Consider the following 18,116-nt stretch of genomic DNA (forward strand, 5'->3'; position numbering starts at 1 on the left):
TAAGATGTAATGAGACAATATTTCAGGGCTTTATTGCCTTCTTGTATTTTGTTTTTCTTTCTTATGTATGCTGTGACGTGTTTTCATTGCATAGGGTTTTAATTGTCTTCTGTTTTTCATTGCATATTTAAACTAGGAAATAGGTTCATAGGTTCATAGGTTCATACTAGGCTATCTGCCCTAGGGCATTTATAAGCCTAGCCAGAATGTGTTTGGCTTTCGCCACCCATTTTAAATTAATATTGCTATTCCCAAAAGCTATGCTATTATCCAAAGCTGTGCCTTTTGAGTCACAGCAATTAGATTTTTCCCACCCTACTGTGTGGTTGCATTCTGAAACTCACTGTCTCTAGTTGTCCCTAAATTTGAGCACATAATTCCTGCCCTCTCCTCTTTCATTGGCTGTTGTCAGTAAAGTCACTCCCCTTAAACTATTCAAATTTATTTGCCCTCCCACTATATTCCATACAGACAGAATACTGAGTATCCAGTCCCATTTGACACTTATTGTTCTTTCAAATCAGTAATTCTTCCCTTAGCCTGCTAAAGCTTGAGTTACTCTCTTTCATATCTTCCTAACTGTTTAGTGCATAGCGGAATTCTTAGAATATTAACCCATTTTTCCATCTTACTTTTAAAATCTTTTTGGCCTTTTGGGTGGTGCAGTGGTTGGTGATATCACCTCACAGAAAGGTTTTCTGGTTCGATTCATGGCTGGGGTGCCTTTTGTGTGGAGGTGCAAGTCGGACTTTCCCAGTAAATAAATCTGCAACATCTGGGGCAAGACTACAGTAATTGTCTTGTTTTGTGCTTCTGTTTTGCTTTTGTTGAGAGACATTATTTACTAATTTTCCTAGGGACTACTGAATGATCACTGGAAAGCCTGATAACTGCATCTTAAGAGCCAGCTTAGAATTAGCACTTCTTTTTTTTTTCTCCTGGTGGGAGAAGAACCAGAGGATCATTGATTTCTCATTGTCTCTGATCAGGCAGAATATGTATTTGTGGAGGGGGAGGGGACTTTCCTGATTGCTCTGGCTGCTATTCAGGGCTTATATCAGGAGAAGGCTACACCAAGTCTACAGATCACTGCACTATCTGGAGTGAGACTGTCGAGCACCAAAAAGCCTGTGGCTTACTTCTCATCTTGGGAGCAGAGCTACCATTCTGCTTCTTCTTCTGGTGAGAGAAGAAACAAAGGGATATTGATTTCCAGCTGTGTGAAGATGTAGTGAGACCAGCACTGGTAGTGGCTACGTGGTAGCCAAATGGTGAATCACTGCTATCCATTCTTGCCAGATGAGATTCTGTCTTTTCAGTAAGTTCTACTAGATTGGCTACTGTCTAACCAAATTACAAGTGTTTTTTTCCCCTAAATACTTCATAAATCTTCACAGTCTGCTACAGTAGTTTCCTTTCAGTCCTCAGGTACTGTGTAAGCCCTGGTTCTCCACCCTCTGGCAACATGGCGCAACAGTCTACTATCTGTGGTCATTCTGATTGCATTAGCTGTTATGTGACAGTATAGCAACTAAATTATGCTTACCTACTGCTCACTAGTTCTGTCAGTTGATAGTACAACCTGGGAAATGTAAATATGTAAGAAATATTGCGGTAATCCTCTCATGTCATCCCACTATGAGTAAACATCATACCTCCACATCACCATATCAATCACAGCACACAGACCCATAACATACACTGAGGCTGCAAAGCCTCCTGTACAAGGGCTCTGTTTCCTTAAGCAACACAACTATGACTGCCACCTAGTGGTGGCCCATGTGGGAGTGAATATCTGGAGGCATTCCACCCTGAGGGTCATACAGAGAGGCATGATGGAAATTACTATGCATGTGTTATAGGTATGAAAGGCACTGATCTTGAGCAGTATCTTGTGTTCACCAAGAATGATGCCTAGAAGCAAAGACAAGATACTTGAATAAGTATTTGGTGAAATTCTAAGGAGATCCAGTATGTGTTAGACTAGGACTGGATGGTAGGTAAGACTTTCTGTTTCACCAAGAATGGCTTACAGCTGAGCTGCCTCTGTCCATTATTAGTAAAGGGGGCAGCCCTGGGGTACATTTTCTGATTTCCACCCATACAGCCAAATTGAGATTGAATATGGATAGGGTTGAAGCTTGTTTTATATGGATGGGGAGTCTGTTCCAGAGCAGTAGTATCCTCTGTGAGATATATTTATCCCTACAAATCATTCTGTTGATGTTGCAGAAGAGGTTTAGATTCCTAGATTGAGTGTTTTTGATGCCATTTGACTTGCTGATTTGCAGTAAATCCATCAGCATTAGGTTGAAGGATGTCTTGTATGCCAAACACAGGTCACCCCGTAGCAATCTGTAGTATACCAAGTATAGTGATAGGGCTTTGAGTTGTCCAGGTAGGACATGTCATTTAGGCCTTGTATCTTTTTAATAAGGTATCCCTGTGGACATTCCAGTTGTTGCATGTGTCTGGACAGATACATGCCAAAGTGGAATTATATTCAATGATTGGCCTAATGAGGCCTAGCTCTAGACACAATCCCTTTGTTTATAAGCTGTGCACTGTAGAAGGACTTTCTTTCAACAGAGTACATGTGTTGGTCAAAAGTTAAGTCCGTATCCAAGTTCCCATATCCTGAATAACTGGGCAATCTCTTAGAGGCATATTGTTAATGTGGTAGTTCCCTGGGATAGATAATTTCCCCAGGGATACAATTATGCATTTTTGGCATTTAGTCTCCATCTATGATTTTGACACCAGTTGTTTATGTGGGACAAAACTTACTGCAGGATGGCTAAGTCATTTTGGGATTCAGTGACTTCTCTTAGCTTGCAGTCATCTACAAATGTAGTCAGCCAGAGCCCTTTGGTTTTGACTTTTACTTCAGAAAAATAGATACCAAATAGGACAGGTCACATCACAGAATCCTGGGGGACTCCACTGGTGATTGGTCTCTTTGTGGAGGTAACTTGACCTATTTTGATTTCCTGTCTCCTACCTATGAGCAGTTGGCACTCCAGAAATACTTAAACTGCTTGACTTCAGCCTATCTACAGGGTTTGTTTCTGATGCCTGGAGAACAGCCACTGTGACTCCCCTACAGACCTGGGTAATTACAGACCCATCAGCCGCAACAACCTTATATGCAAAGCCATGAAGCATATCACAACAGAACTGATTTATGCAGACAAAGGGGACTTATTTGATCTAGATTCCATGCAGTTTGGTTTTGTGAAGGGCAGGTTCTACATCCTGACCCTAGTAAACCTCTTTTAAAAGGTTACAGGGGATGTGGACTGTGGTCATTCTGTGCATACTGCTTATCTTGAACTGACCAATGCTTTTAACACTATCCACCATGCTAGTATTACTGAATTGGTTAACATTGGTTATGCTCCTGTACCCCAACACACAACCCCAACTCCTGACTGTCTGTCCCCAGTGTTATACCTGTCACTATCACTTTCTTTCCCTTCACTCTGCTTACTCACTGCTTCCCTGTCCCTTAAACTGTCCTTACCCTCCCTAGCCCTTCTAATCTCCTTCTGTTTCTTACATTGCACTAAACTCCCTATGGCAATTAGCCTAGCAGATATTTCACATTCAAATGCTCTTTGAACACTCACTACAAACCTTGCAGTTTTATTTTTCATTAGTGTGTTATGTTGAACGCATGCCATTTATTACTCTTATTTTTCCACAATTGCAACTTGTTCATTAGTTTCATTCAGTGTATTACCAGTGTCTGATGTTCTCCACTATGTGAATCAACACGTTCCTTGTATGTAATTTTGTAAACTTTTCTCTGGAGTGTATTAATATTGATCTTTGTATGTCATTTTGTGGATCTTTTCTCCCCGGGCCTCCACTGAAAATGGGCTCATTCCAGGCCCATTGGTCTTTCCCGGTTAACAAATGCAATAAATAAATAAATAAAATGAATGAATAAATAAATAAGAATTAGACAGTTCAGAGTAATGGTGAGTGTAGAAGAGAGGTGAAGAAGAGAGTACAGGCAGGGTGGAATGGGTAGAGAAGAGTGTCAGGAGTGATTTGTGACAAGACGAGTACCAGTAAGAGTGAAAGGGAAGGTCTACAAGAGGTTAGTGAGACCAGCTATGTTATATGGGTTGGAGTCAGTGGCATTGACAAAAAGGCAGGAGTCAGAGCTAGACGTGGCAGAGTTGAAGATGTTAAGATTTGCACTGGGTGTGACTAGGATGGACAGGATTAGGAATCAGTATATTAGAGGGTCAGCTCAGGTTGGACAGTTTGCAGACAAAGCAAGAGAGGCAAGATTGTGTTGGTTTGGACATGTGCTGAGGAGGGATGCTGTGTATATTGGGAAAAGGATGCTAAGGATGGAGCTGCCCGGTAAGAGGAAAAGAGGAAGGCCTAAGATAAGGTTTATGGATGTGGTGAGAGAGGACATGCAGGCGGTTGGTTTGAAAGAGCATGATGCAGAGGACAGGAAGAAATGGAAACAGATGATCCACTGTGGCTACCCCTAATGGGAACAGCCGAAAGAAGATGATGATGAAATAAATAAGAATTAGACAAGCTTAATGAAAACCTTGACATTGTCCAGTGGAATGCAAGACAGACTATCCAACAAATCCCAAGTTGTGAAAGTTGCTAGTTCCCTCTCTGAATGTAAATTTGTAACTAGTAGGGTGCCACAGGGATCAGTACTAGGCTCACTCCTGTTTGGCATTTATTTTGCAGACACCCATGTCAATATCCTAGAAGTATGGTTGACTAAGTTTGCTGATGACTGCAAATTGGGCACTGTTATCCAGTCATCCACTGATACAAAACAACACCAGCAAGGACCCAAATATGCATATACATGGTGTATTAAAAATGGGTCAAACTAAATGAAAAATGTACAGCATATTAGCTTTTTGTAGATAGGCTGCTCCCACCTCGTATGTTCTAAATCATGTTCTTCTTCAGAGAGGTACAGTCATAAGAGACCTAGGTACTTATTTGGATAACTGTCGTCATTCTGTTCATCACCTTTCCACCACAGACAGGGAATCCTTCCACCTTTTCCTGTTAATTTCCAAAGGAATATTTTCAAGATCCAAAGAAGTCATTGTACTGCTGTACTCTTCCCTTATCAGTCCTACCATTGAATACAGTGCCCCTTTTGGTATGTACAAATCTTTGCATATCACTCAACTGGAAAGGCCCCAAAGATTTCTTAAATACTTCACTTAGCCTGATATATTAGCACAAATTTCTTTATTATTAATAATCAACAGGTTGCTACAAGGTAATGTGTCTCAGTTTTTGAGCCATGAAAGACCCAGTCCTATTTCACCTCCCATTTCTTTGCAAAACCAATGGCTCTACAAACAATCACACTAACAACCTAATTCTGCACCAACAAATAAACAAAACTCAGTGGAGAGACAGGTTTATAACTTAATGTATATTATAGGTTTACTATCATAATCTTGAAGTGGATTTGGTTGAATCCACTTTGAATGAAGTCCGTATGGTGATAATGTCGAACTCAGATATTGTCGAAGTACAAATCTTGCCCCTATCTCAACCCATGTTAACGCTCATCCCAAAATCACATTTGATTTGTAATTCGACATTACCAGACTTTGACACTATCAGATTTTGCGGACGTGGGCCTATGATATGATCATTTGACCGAGTCTTCTTCAAGATTATGATAGTAAACCTATTATATATATCTATATATATATATATATATATATATATATATATATATATATATATATATATATATATATATATATATATATATATTCTTGGGGGTGGCTGAAGGTTTGCCGCTCACTTTGGGAGGTGCAGGGGGCTTATACCCTGCAAAAAAAGAAGTTTAAAGCAAAACAATGTTCAAGACATGTTCCTCCCCTGGATTTTTGAACTTCTTTTTCTGCATGCTGACCCTCGGCATTTCAAGTGCCAGCATTCAACAGAGAGCCTGTACAGCCCTACATGATTTGGGAGGTGAAAACTATTAAGTGCTTGAAAAGGATGGCAAGAACAATTTTTTTTCTGCTTAAAGGTGCATATGGTTAGTTATCTTATTATCCCCATTATCACTTGCATTGCATGTTTCTACAGGTGTAAGTATCCTGCTTGTGACTGAAAACTCAGTTCAGTTCCACAAACATTTCACTTCTTCAAATATTTAAAGAAATAAGCTCTTAACTGTTCATTGCTGTAGGTAATTTGGAGATTTGCTGAGACCTTATACAATTACCATCCAACCTGCATTTGTAAGACTTTTGTTTGTTGCAACCTTGCTCAAACAATTAATAATCCATCAAGGCTTACTGCCCTTGCCAGTAATGATACTGTAATGGACAGGTATTAACATGTACCAATGCAAAACTTACAAACACACTGCCACTGATTAACTACCATTCCTTATCAAAACATACTCAGATCCACCAATTTTATGAATGAGTTAGCAATGGGTGGATCCCCATCACTAAAGGACCCCAAAGTAATAGTGCCTTACACTGTGTCATTTCAAAATGAGCCAAACACCCATGTCACAAGAAAAAAAAAGAGTTTTCTTCCAGGTTTAAGACTGATTTAAAACAGCATATAAAAATGATGGAGCTTGGTGCCAGTACAAATCATACAATGTATATCAACAGTATTCTGGAATACTTATTGTGAACTTAGAAACTGATGCAAACTGTATCAACCATCAACTATGCAGAAGATGTGTATGTGTATATATATATATATATATATATATATATATATATATATATGTTTGTGTGTGTGTGTGTATATATATATATATATATATATATATATATACTATCTCTATCTATCTATATATATATATATATATATATATATATATATATATATATATATATATATATACATATATATATATATATATATATATCAAAGACAGCCTACATCATCTGAACAATTCCCATTCACTCCATGGGAAGAATTAAATAAATAACTAGGGCAATCTAGTGTTAGCAGTAATTTATCACTGTAGCACAATAACACTTCAGTAAGTATCCTAAAGGATGCCAGCCTGGTTACATCCCTCTTTTGTACCCTGGCATCTGTTCCACAAAATCTGGAGTCAATTCTTCACCCTCTTACATAGAACAGTTACTGAAAGTAAACTGCATACTTTGCTTCAGACTAATCACAATCCAACACACAAATCACTCAAAACTGTACATCAATGCTTTTGAACTGGATTAGACAGCATTTATCTGAAATTTCTCCATGCTTCTGACACCTGACACACTTCATTACCACTTCACTAGAGCATCAGATTAAAATATCCCTTTCACACATTGTAATTTCAATGAAGTCAATAAAACTTCAGCTGTAATTTTTTTTCCAAAATTTAGTAGCCCAAAATACCAGCTAAATTCACTTCCATCACAATTGTTTATAAATTATCTAAATTATTCATAGGTAGTTACTAGGCTAATGACTACATGGGCCTTTAAAGCCTAGCCATGCAATCCAACCCAGTTGTGTCCCTATGTATCATGGGTGCTTATTAGGAGGGGATATGTTAGTTAGGACGTTTCTAAAGGTTATGTGCCTGAGGTAGTATGCTATTTTGAACATTACTGTCTGCCTGTGTCTAGCAAAGACAAGGGGGCCAGACCAAGACTGAATTTCCAATTTCCCATCCATTGGCCAAAGTTATGCTTAAATAGGTTTAGGGATGGACTGTTCTTCGCATGGATGGAGATCCTGTTTCAGACTATGGAGTTCCTCTGAGACACATAGCTGTCTTGGAAACATGTCTTATTTATGTTACAAACAAAATTTAATTGCTTGGATGTAGTGGTTCTGAAGGTGTTCATTTTGTGGATGTGCAAAAGATCCAGCAGAGTTGTATTCAAGGATGCAGTATATGCCAGGCATAGATCGCCTCTCACTATCTGCTAGGAGACAAGAATGTAGACACAGGGTTTTAAGGTGATCCATATAGGACATTGTGTTTATACCCTGGATTCTCCTGGTAAGAAACCTTTGTAGACATTCCAATTGTTACTTATGTCTGGTAAAGTACATGCCAAAGGAGGCATTATACTCAATGATGGGTCTGATAATGACTTCCTTGGACCTGGATGCCATCCCCTTACTTATAAGTTGGGTGACATAGAATGATTTTCTTACTACCTTGGCCACATATTGGTCAAAGGTTAGGTTATTGTCTAGATATATGATCACTGTCCACTAGGACAACTGGGCATTTTACTGATGGAGTAGTTAGCCAGGGTGGTAGTCTTCCCAAAAAGCACTATAATGCATTTCTTGGCATTTTGAGTTTTAATCCATGACTTTAGCACCAGACAATTGTTTGTGTTAGACCCACTTGTAAGATGTTTATGTTATGAGGGAATCAGTCACAGCTCCCAGTTTACAGTTTTTTTGCAAACTTGGTCAGCCAAAGGCCCTTGACATTAGCTTTTACCTCTGAGAAGTAGATGCCAAATAAGAGTGGTCCCAGCACAGATCCCTGAAGTAGCCTACTAGTGGCTGGTCTCTTAGTGGAGGTGGTATCACCAATCCTGACTTCCTGGGTCCTCTGTGTGAACCAGCTGGCAATCCAGTGAGTTATGTAGGCGAGTATACCTAATTAGTGAGTTTGTCAACTATACCCGAGTGGGGTATTGTATCGAACACGTTAGTCAGGTCCAGGTAGGTGATATGTACCATTTTCCTCTCATCCATTGCCTTGGTGAACTTCTCAAAGAAGTCTGCCAGGTTTAATAGGAGCGACCTTCCCTTGACAAAGCCAAACTGAGTTGGGACCAGTGACTTTAGGTTGCCTTTGTCTTTCTATGGCATTGCTTTACACTAGTCACGCTAATAGGTCTGTGGTTTCATAGTCTGTAGTTTTTGCATACTAGACTAGTCAGGCTAATAGGTCTGTAATTTCTGAAGCTGGTTAATGGTCTACCCTTGTGAAGTGGGATAACCATTGCACTCCTCCGTTCTTGTTGTTCAAAGCCTGTTTTGAGGCTATAGTTGAAAAGTGACTCAAGTGGTCCTGATAAGTCATGTTTCAAGCTATTTTGAAAGCATCCTGGGATACTGTCTGGCCACATTGAGGCTGTGTTTTTTGCCTTGGTGAGCACTAAGTTATAATTAGAACTGCAGTGCAAGGAGAAATGGTTTGAGTTGAGTGCTTCTTGTTTTTCTTATACTTGATTTTGACTGGCATTCCAGTAATGTATTTAAAAAGTAATTTGGGATTCAAAGATGGCTGCCATTCTGTAGACACTACTGATCCACATCTCTGCATATAACCTGTGGAAATCTAAACCCTGAAGTGATATCAAGAACTTTTAAACAATAAATCTTGGTAAAAATAACTGCAGCTTCATTCATCTAACCTTCAAAAAGTGAACAAACTAAGGGAAAATACACTATTTAATAGGATTATTACAGATTACCTGCATCTGAAGAGACTCTCAAACAAAGGAACTGTGTATTCAGTATACTCTGAGTTCCACTACTGATACAAAATGTCAAAGGAAGACAAAAATATGGACACAACTACTACAAAAACGAAACTGTCAGAACTGCAATCACCGGAAAAAGATGTTACTTGACGACAAAGAATGATTAAACAACAGGAACAATCAAAACCAGGGACTAAAACTAAACCTGATCAAATGCTGAACATGGAGGATATCAAAACTGCTCTGTTACCCATTCAAGAAGCTCTGAAAGAATTAACCGAACAAGTACAAACTTTCGGAATCTCCTGTACTCAAATTCTTGAGAGAATGGATAAAAGTGAAGCCCGGATAGCAGACAATGAAGATAAAATAAACCTGTTAGCAAAAAAATCAGATGCACATGAGCTGGATATTCGAACTATTCAAGCTAAAATAACTGATTTAGAGGCAAGATCTAGAAGGAACAACATAATTGTCAGAGGAATGAGTCTGTACAATATAATGACTTAATTACATCCATCCTACAAATATTTACAATTATTTTAAAGATCCTGATTTGCCAAAACAAATAATCATAGAAAGAGCACACAGAGCTTTGAGGGAAGCACAGGCTTCTAGCAGCCCAAGACCTGTATATGTTAAAATACTGAATTATCAAGATGTTAGCAAGATTCTCTCAACTATTAAAAAAATGGAGGATATGTTATGTGGAACAATAATAGAATTTCTGTGACTCAGGACTTACCTCTGCAAATCAGGCAAGCTAGACAAATGTTATCCCCTTATTGTAAATTTCTTATTGAAAAACACATAAAGTTTCAGATGAAATATCCCAATACGTTAATATTCACAGTTGATGGGTCCAAATATTCGGTTTCAGCAAAAAATGAAGCAAAAGTTACCTTTTTGAAGCTTTTCAAGGCTTTACCTGCTTCAGAGACTTGATCTGGCTTTCTGTTGCGACTGACATGACATCCGACGTCGGATTTAGCTGCTGCTGTGGATCGAGGTCTTGGTAATCCTTTGTATACTTGTTTTTCTGTGTTAGGCCCCTCTTTGTTGAGATAAGAGCTCGTTTGTTAAGTCCTGGACATTCGCGAGTATTTCCTGAAGTTTTACAGCCTTTGCGAAGGCTGCTCTTCTATGAAGAAACAGGAAATGATTGTGGTGCTTCTGAGGGTGCGATATTCATTGTGGCACTTCCGGGAGTCCGTCGCTATTAAGATTCCCCCTTCGCGATTGTCTGGACTGCTTTCCAGGCTTGGAAAACCGAGGAGGACTATGCTGGTCTGAATAAAAGTAAAAGAAACATTGAAGGATGTTGTGTAATAGTACTTTAAGCACATATTTACAAGATGTTACAAGTTTAGTTCCCCTAATGATCAAACTTTCTTAATTTAAAAATATATTAATGCTGAACAAGGAATGGATAGACAGGTAAGCATTTAGGGCAAGATTCTGATGAAAAGAACCAGTTATTCCCTTAATATCATTAAGTTGTCTGTATATGGTAATTATATTGGATACTACATTTTTTTTTCCTTCTGTTATATAGTAAAGACCCAGATATCTGAGATGTCTAGTTATAATACTGATAACTGCTGATGTCATTAGCTAAAACATTTGATATTACCTATTGTTAATATTGATATTGGAGAAAATAACTATTTGGGTTTTTTGGATGCTTGTAGGACTATCATTTTACAATAATGCAGGTTATTATTATTATTATTATTTTTTTTTTCCCTTTCCCTTGTTTGCTGTTTGACCAAGTGAAAATAATGTTGACTAAAAATTGAACTCTCATTTTATCTTATAAGCAAGAGGTTTTATTATATGTAATTTGTATTGTTTCACTAAAGGTGTATTTAGAAATCAAGAAAGTTAACTATCTCTACACAGCAGATATATATATATAATGTTTTGTTTGGCTGTTTTTAGACAGAAATATTTTTATCAGGATAGCTTAATCAATACGTATATGAGGTTTCTAGTTAGACAATCAAAGTTATGAAAAAACTTATATATGTTGTTCTATAAATAATTTTTTATATGATTTACTCAAAAATAACTGATGCAAGAGATGTTGATTAATAGTGGTGTTTAGTAGGGAATGTTTAGATTAGACTTTGTAGAATTAGAGTTAGTTGTTATAGGTTCTGCTTATATTATATGTGTCATTTATTGTTACCAGAAGACTATATCAAGGTTTATATTAGTAATTATTATAATTATTTACCCTGTACAAGACCTATACATGTCCTGGTCCAAGGGTAGAGTGGGTAGGCACTGGTATGGGATGGGATTTCAAGAATGCTTCCAAATCATATATATCTTTAAAATGTCTCTGAGTACATTCGATCTTTTCTTTTTAAAGGTTTGTAATAATGAATAACAGAGTAAAATGTGGGAAATAGACTCATGGAATACAAAAGGGCTCCAGAGCTTAAAGAAGAGGAAATTATTTCTTCATTTACTTTTGCAGTCTGGGGCGTGTTTTACACTACTTCAGGAAACTCACCTAACTAATGATCAATGGGCAGAGATCAAGAAAAGGAAGTGGATTAGAGAGGTTATAGCCTCAGAAGGTAAGACCAATAGTGCAGGGGTAGCTATAGTTATTAAAAATCAATATCAAGGGAAGATCTTGGACTCTAAAATAGATAAAGAAGGAAGGTGGTGTTTTGTTACCCTCTCATCTACTCTCCATGATAAACCTATTTTACTTTGTATTGTATACGTACCATGTAGTAATCAACAATGTTTTATAGCATCACTTTACCCGCTTTTAAACCAATATAATAACTATTATATAATAATAGGAGGGGATTGGAACTCCTATCAGAATCCGAAGTTGGATAGGTCTTGTCCACAAAGGTCATTCAATAGGCAAGCGGTGGTTGCACTAAATGATTTGAAAGAAGATTTTCAACTATATGACCCTTTTAAATATCTGAATAACCATCTCAATACAAACAATTTTACTTTTTATTCACCGTGTCACAAAATGTGGTCGAGAATAGACTTCTTTTAAATTTCACAAACAATGACTAATTTTGAACCATTAGTTCTCATACATGCGCGTTATTTATCGGACCATTCAAAAATTTCATTAAGTTTTTCTAAAGATTCTAAACATAATTTGTTTCACAGGGGTTATAATTGGTCTTTAAACCCAAATCTATTAAATAAAGAAGAAATAATACATGAAATTACAGATGTTCTTAATAGTATACTAGTTAAGTTGGAGAAACCACAACATTCTCCTGATATAGAATGGGCAACAGTTAAGACACAAATAAGAGGGATCTTCTTGCAAAAAGCTTCATATTATAAAAAAATGCATATTAGAGAGACACAAGATTTGGAAGTTAAAATAAATTCACTTGACCAAGAGTTGATTCAGAATTACAACAGTCAAACAGAGGCGGAATTATTCAAATGTCAAAAAGATCTTTTCTTAATTCAAAATAATAGGTTGACATTTTATGAACATAAAATGTTAGCGAGATATGCTAATCATATTCAAATACCATCAAGGGCATTAGCTAGAATCATTAATCAATCAAAAACAGCATCTTTAATCTCGGAAATACATTTGGACAATATAATACATTCTAAAACCAAAGATATTATTAATGTTTTTGAAAGAATATACTCTGATATTTATGCTGATCAAAAGGATCTATCCTTAAACAGGTCTAATAAAGAATTTTTTCAGAAAATTAGTTTCCCAAAAATAGATGATATTTCCCAAGAAGACCTAATTAAACCTATATCGGGTGAAGAAATAACTTATATAATTAAAGACTTCAAATCATACAAGGCACCGGGGCCCGATGGCCTGACTGCTGAATTCTACAAAACTTTCTGTGATATTCTTGGTAAAATACTCTTGATTGTATTTAATTATATAATTAATAATAAAATTAATGATCTCCATTTTAACGCATCAAAAACTATTCTCATACCTAAAATAAATGCTGATACACAGAATCCTGATAATTATAGACCAATTTCACTTCTAAATGTTGATATGAAAATTTTGACTTCTATTTTGGCTAATAGATTGAAAAGAATAATGAATCAAATAATCTCTAGTGAACAAGCTGGTTTTATAACTGCCAGACAAACAAGCGACAATACATTAACACTACATTCATTAATCTCTTATGCTAAACAAAAGAATTTAAATATTTATGCACTCATAATTGATGCACAAAAGGCTTTTGATAGGGTTAATATAGAGTTCTTGTTTGACACTTTGCCATATTTTAATATACCCCAGGAATTTATCTTATGGTTACAAATCTTATATACTAATCCTTACACCACTTTATATATCAACAAAAGTTTTTCTAAAAGAATACAACTTAAAAATGGAACACGACAGGGCTGTCCTTTGTCTCCCTTGTTGTTTAATATATACCTAGAGCCTTTATTTTTATATATTAAACAGAATGTATATCATAATGCCCTATATTATATGGAACAAAAATCTCCATGGCGTTTGCAGACGATCTTAATATATACTGCACAACACCAATTTCAGACACTGAAAAATTACTGAAAGCGGTGGAGGACTTTGCAGTAATATCTAATTACAAAATTAATCTTAAAAAAACAAGCATATTTCCTTTAAAAACTCCTAAACCCTTTTCGCTTCTCCCATTGGTGGGGCAGATAAAATCTGAAGATAAAATTAAATACTTGGGTATTACCTTTTCTACAGATGATAAGGATTTTTATAACACTAACATTAAATTAGTTTGGGATCACATACTATTTGACTTTAAGAGATGGAATAATTTAAAGTTACCGGTATTAGCAAAAGTTGCAATTATTAAAATGAATGTTTTACCCAGATTATTATATATATTTAGATCTGCTCAAGTGTTAATTTCCAAGGGTTTTTTTAAACAAATTCACAGGGAATCGGCTAAATTTATTTGGGACCCAAAAAAGACCAGGATATCATATGATAAATTGATGACTCCAAAAAATAAAGGGGGATTGGATTTACCAAATTTTGAAACTTACTATTTAATAATAAACTCGAACAGAATCTTAAGAATTGCCAATTATGACATATTTAGTAATAAATGGTCACCAATGTGGGTAACTTTGAACTACAAATACATTTTGAATTTGAATATTAACCCCAAATCAGTACCTTTCTTAAGAAAGGAAAAGCTTAAATTATATGATATAATGGATCACATTAAATTATATATAACGTCATTACAAAATTTATTTGAATCCTTAAATCTCATGCAGCATATGATGGTCTTCCAACCTTTCCATAGAAATCCTAACTTGAAAATTAATAATAAATTAATAAATCTTAAAAATTTTCCTCTTATGATGAATTTAACCTTACTTGATATATATCCCTACTTAAAGGAGTCCATTAATACAATAAGACAAGAAATGAATCTGCCCAAATCATATTTAACTATTTTGAGGCAGATCAAAGAACTCTCTATAAGTTACTTTGATGACTTTAAAATTAAAGATGAGGAAATAACAAAATGTTTCAATTTATGGCAAACTCTTCAACAAGATGTCAAATTTATAACAGCCACTAATAAACTAATAAAGGATCTTAAATTTCAGAATACAGTTCTTATGTCATAATATTGGAGGGATAAACTGCCACTTACAGAAGATAAGCAGTTTCTGAAGTCAATTAATCTAACAACGAAATCAATATATTTTCAAAAATTAATGTACACTCAACTTATGATTTTTATTAATGCCTATTATACACGCCTCAGATTGCACAAGTTTAATCCTAAAAAATCTCCAAACTGCCCATATTGTACAGATCAAGCAGATCTTCTTCATATGTTCTGGAGTTGTAAATGTATTTATAAACTTTGGAATTCCTTAAAATTACAACTTCAAAAGATGGGATATCAAAGTTCAACACTTTCATGGGAATTCATGATATTACATATTCCTCCAAAACAATTTCCTAGATCCCAAATCACTATATTTATTAATATTTTTTATTAATGAAACTTTATATAGTAACAAACTGGTTAAATCCATCTCAAACGTCATGGGACAACTTTAGGACTTTAGCAATAAGACACATACTAGCCCACAAACTACTTTTGAAGGATCATAATAAAAATATCACTAATCCAAAGATATGGGAGCAAATTTTTAATATCATATTGGCATAATATATAGAGATCAAGTGTAGTGTGAGACATATATATTCTTTAGGGAAAAAGTTGTTAATAAGTAAAAAATTGAGATATCTGATCTATTTATAATTCTTTTCATATGTTTTTGTACAATCTGATGTTACATTTGGAAGCATTCATGTAAATATTGTATATATGTTTTTGTGATTGTATTAGACATAATAGCTAGAACGTATTGATATTTTTGTTTTGTTTAAGTTTGTATGGAAAATGTTAAAACAATAAAGACTTATTATTGAAAAAAAAAAGTAATTTATTTTTTCATGCCTCACAACCTTTTGTTTCCATCTAGATATTAAGTAAGCTGTCATGCAGCCAATGCATTGAAATATTTTTATTCTTCTACACTTATTTTTGTCTTGATTGGACTCTCATAATGATGGTTTGGCACCCAGGGCAGCGTATTTACAGTCCATTATCAGTAAATATGCACAATTCTGCAGTCCATTATCAGTAAATATGCATAATCTCTGAAGAAGTAAAAGTCATCTATATAATTCCACATTAAAGAAATCTGTAACTAATGAAGAGGTTGCTGCTAGCAAACACCTTTATATTTCATGGTTTCATCGAAAAATAAAGTGTCTGTTGCCCCTCAGGAATAAATTGCCTATATTACATTAAAAAATAAGCTAGTAATATTGCAAGAGGAAATGGATGGCAAACTGATAACAGACTCATAGTTAGTATCTTCACCAAGGAGAACATTCTCAGTACGGCAGCATCCACCCCTTGTGGGAGTAGAACCCACAGCCTTCTGCATCAAAAGCAAGTACACAACCTGTTGTGATATTAACAAGGCAAACCAATTTCACTTAAGCAACACTAAACTTCTGTTCCCCTGCAGCTCTCAGCTCCTTGTAAAATCTACTCAATACTCAACTGCATCTTAACTTCGCAACACAAGAAAACTGGAAAAAGCCAAAATGTATTGGGGGGGGGGTCAAAAGCCCAAAAACCAGGGACACATTAAACATTGCTTGTATAATCTTGGAAAGTTGCTAGAATAAAATCCTGTGTTACCACCATACATTTTACTGCCAAGGTCCCTGTGCAAAACAGTCAGAGCAACATACCACTACGCCAAATCAGCTGCTTTGTAAAAGTGAGGAAGACTGAAACTTAAATGGTTATCATTTAGTGAATTCACTTCTCAACATAGCTGTCAACCTCTTAGTACAAAACACATGGACAAACCCAGTAATGAGGGAATACAGCCCTCAAACATATTCAGTGAATTCAGTTCTTGCCATAGCTGTCAACCTTAGCACAAAAAACCTGGACAAAACCAATAATGGGGGAATACAGTCCGAAAAATAAGGACACATTTCAAATATTCATCTTATAAACTTAGAAAATTGCTAGAATAAAAGGTGTTATGGTTGTGTTATTATGTATTTTCTGAAGAACATGAAGTCTGAAATTCAAATGCCTGTCAATTTTACTGCTGACAGAACAAAAACAATTTTCAGCAGAGACCCAGGGAGAAATACTGCAGACACGTCTTTGTAAAATGACAGAGCAAATCCACACAAACACAGGGAGGAGATGTAGACTCCACACAGAAGGCACCCCAGCCAAAAATCAAACCAGCAAACCTATAGCTGTGAGGCAACAATACTACCACTGCACCATCAAATATGCAAGGCATTAAACATTCAGAAACCTGAAGTCTGAAATTCAAATGCCTGTCAATTTTATTTAACATTTGTTAATCAGGACAGTCTGACTTGGAACAAAAAAAAATTTTCAGCAGAGGCCCAGGAAGAAATAATGCAGACATGTCTTTGTAACATGGGAGGACACAAAAGCAAACTCACAGAGAAGATACAGACCCCACAAAGAAGGCAATCCAGCCAAGAATCAAACCTGAGAACCTGCAGCTGTGAGGCAACAATGCTACCACTGCACCATCAAATATCAAGCATTGCAGTATTTACAAACCACAGATATTATGAGGAACAGATCAGATCAAATATGAGGCAAAAATCTGCAATTTTTTTTTTTTACAAATGGTGGTGGGTAGGGAATTCAGGTCTTTAACACCTGCATACAAGGTACAGGGTTCAAGCCTGAGGTATTCCCTACCACACACACACACACACACACACACACACACACACACACACACACACACACACACACACACACATCTGTAGCAGCAAACCACAAAAACTAAATATACTGCCCTGGGTGCCAAACTGTCATTATGAGAGTCCAATCAAGACAAAATGAAGTGTAGAAGAATAAAAATATTTCAATGCATTGGCTGCATGACAACTTAATATCTAGATGGAAACAAAAAAGGTTCTGAGGCATGAAAAAATAAATTACTTTTTTTTAAATACATTAATAGAATGCCAGTCAAAATCAAGTATAAGAAAAACAAGCAGCACTCAACTCAAACCACTTCTTGCACTGCAGTTCTAATTATAATTTA

Source organism: Protopterus annectens, chromosome 2.part1, assembly GCF_019279795.1.
Source record: "Protopterus annectens isolate FY-2018-M chromosome 2.part1, PAN1.0, whole genome shotgun sequence".
NCBI classification, from domain to species: Eukaryota; Metazoa; Chordata; order Ceratodontiformes; family Protopteridae; genus Protopterus; species Protopterus annectens.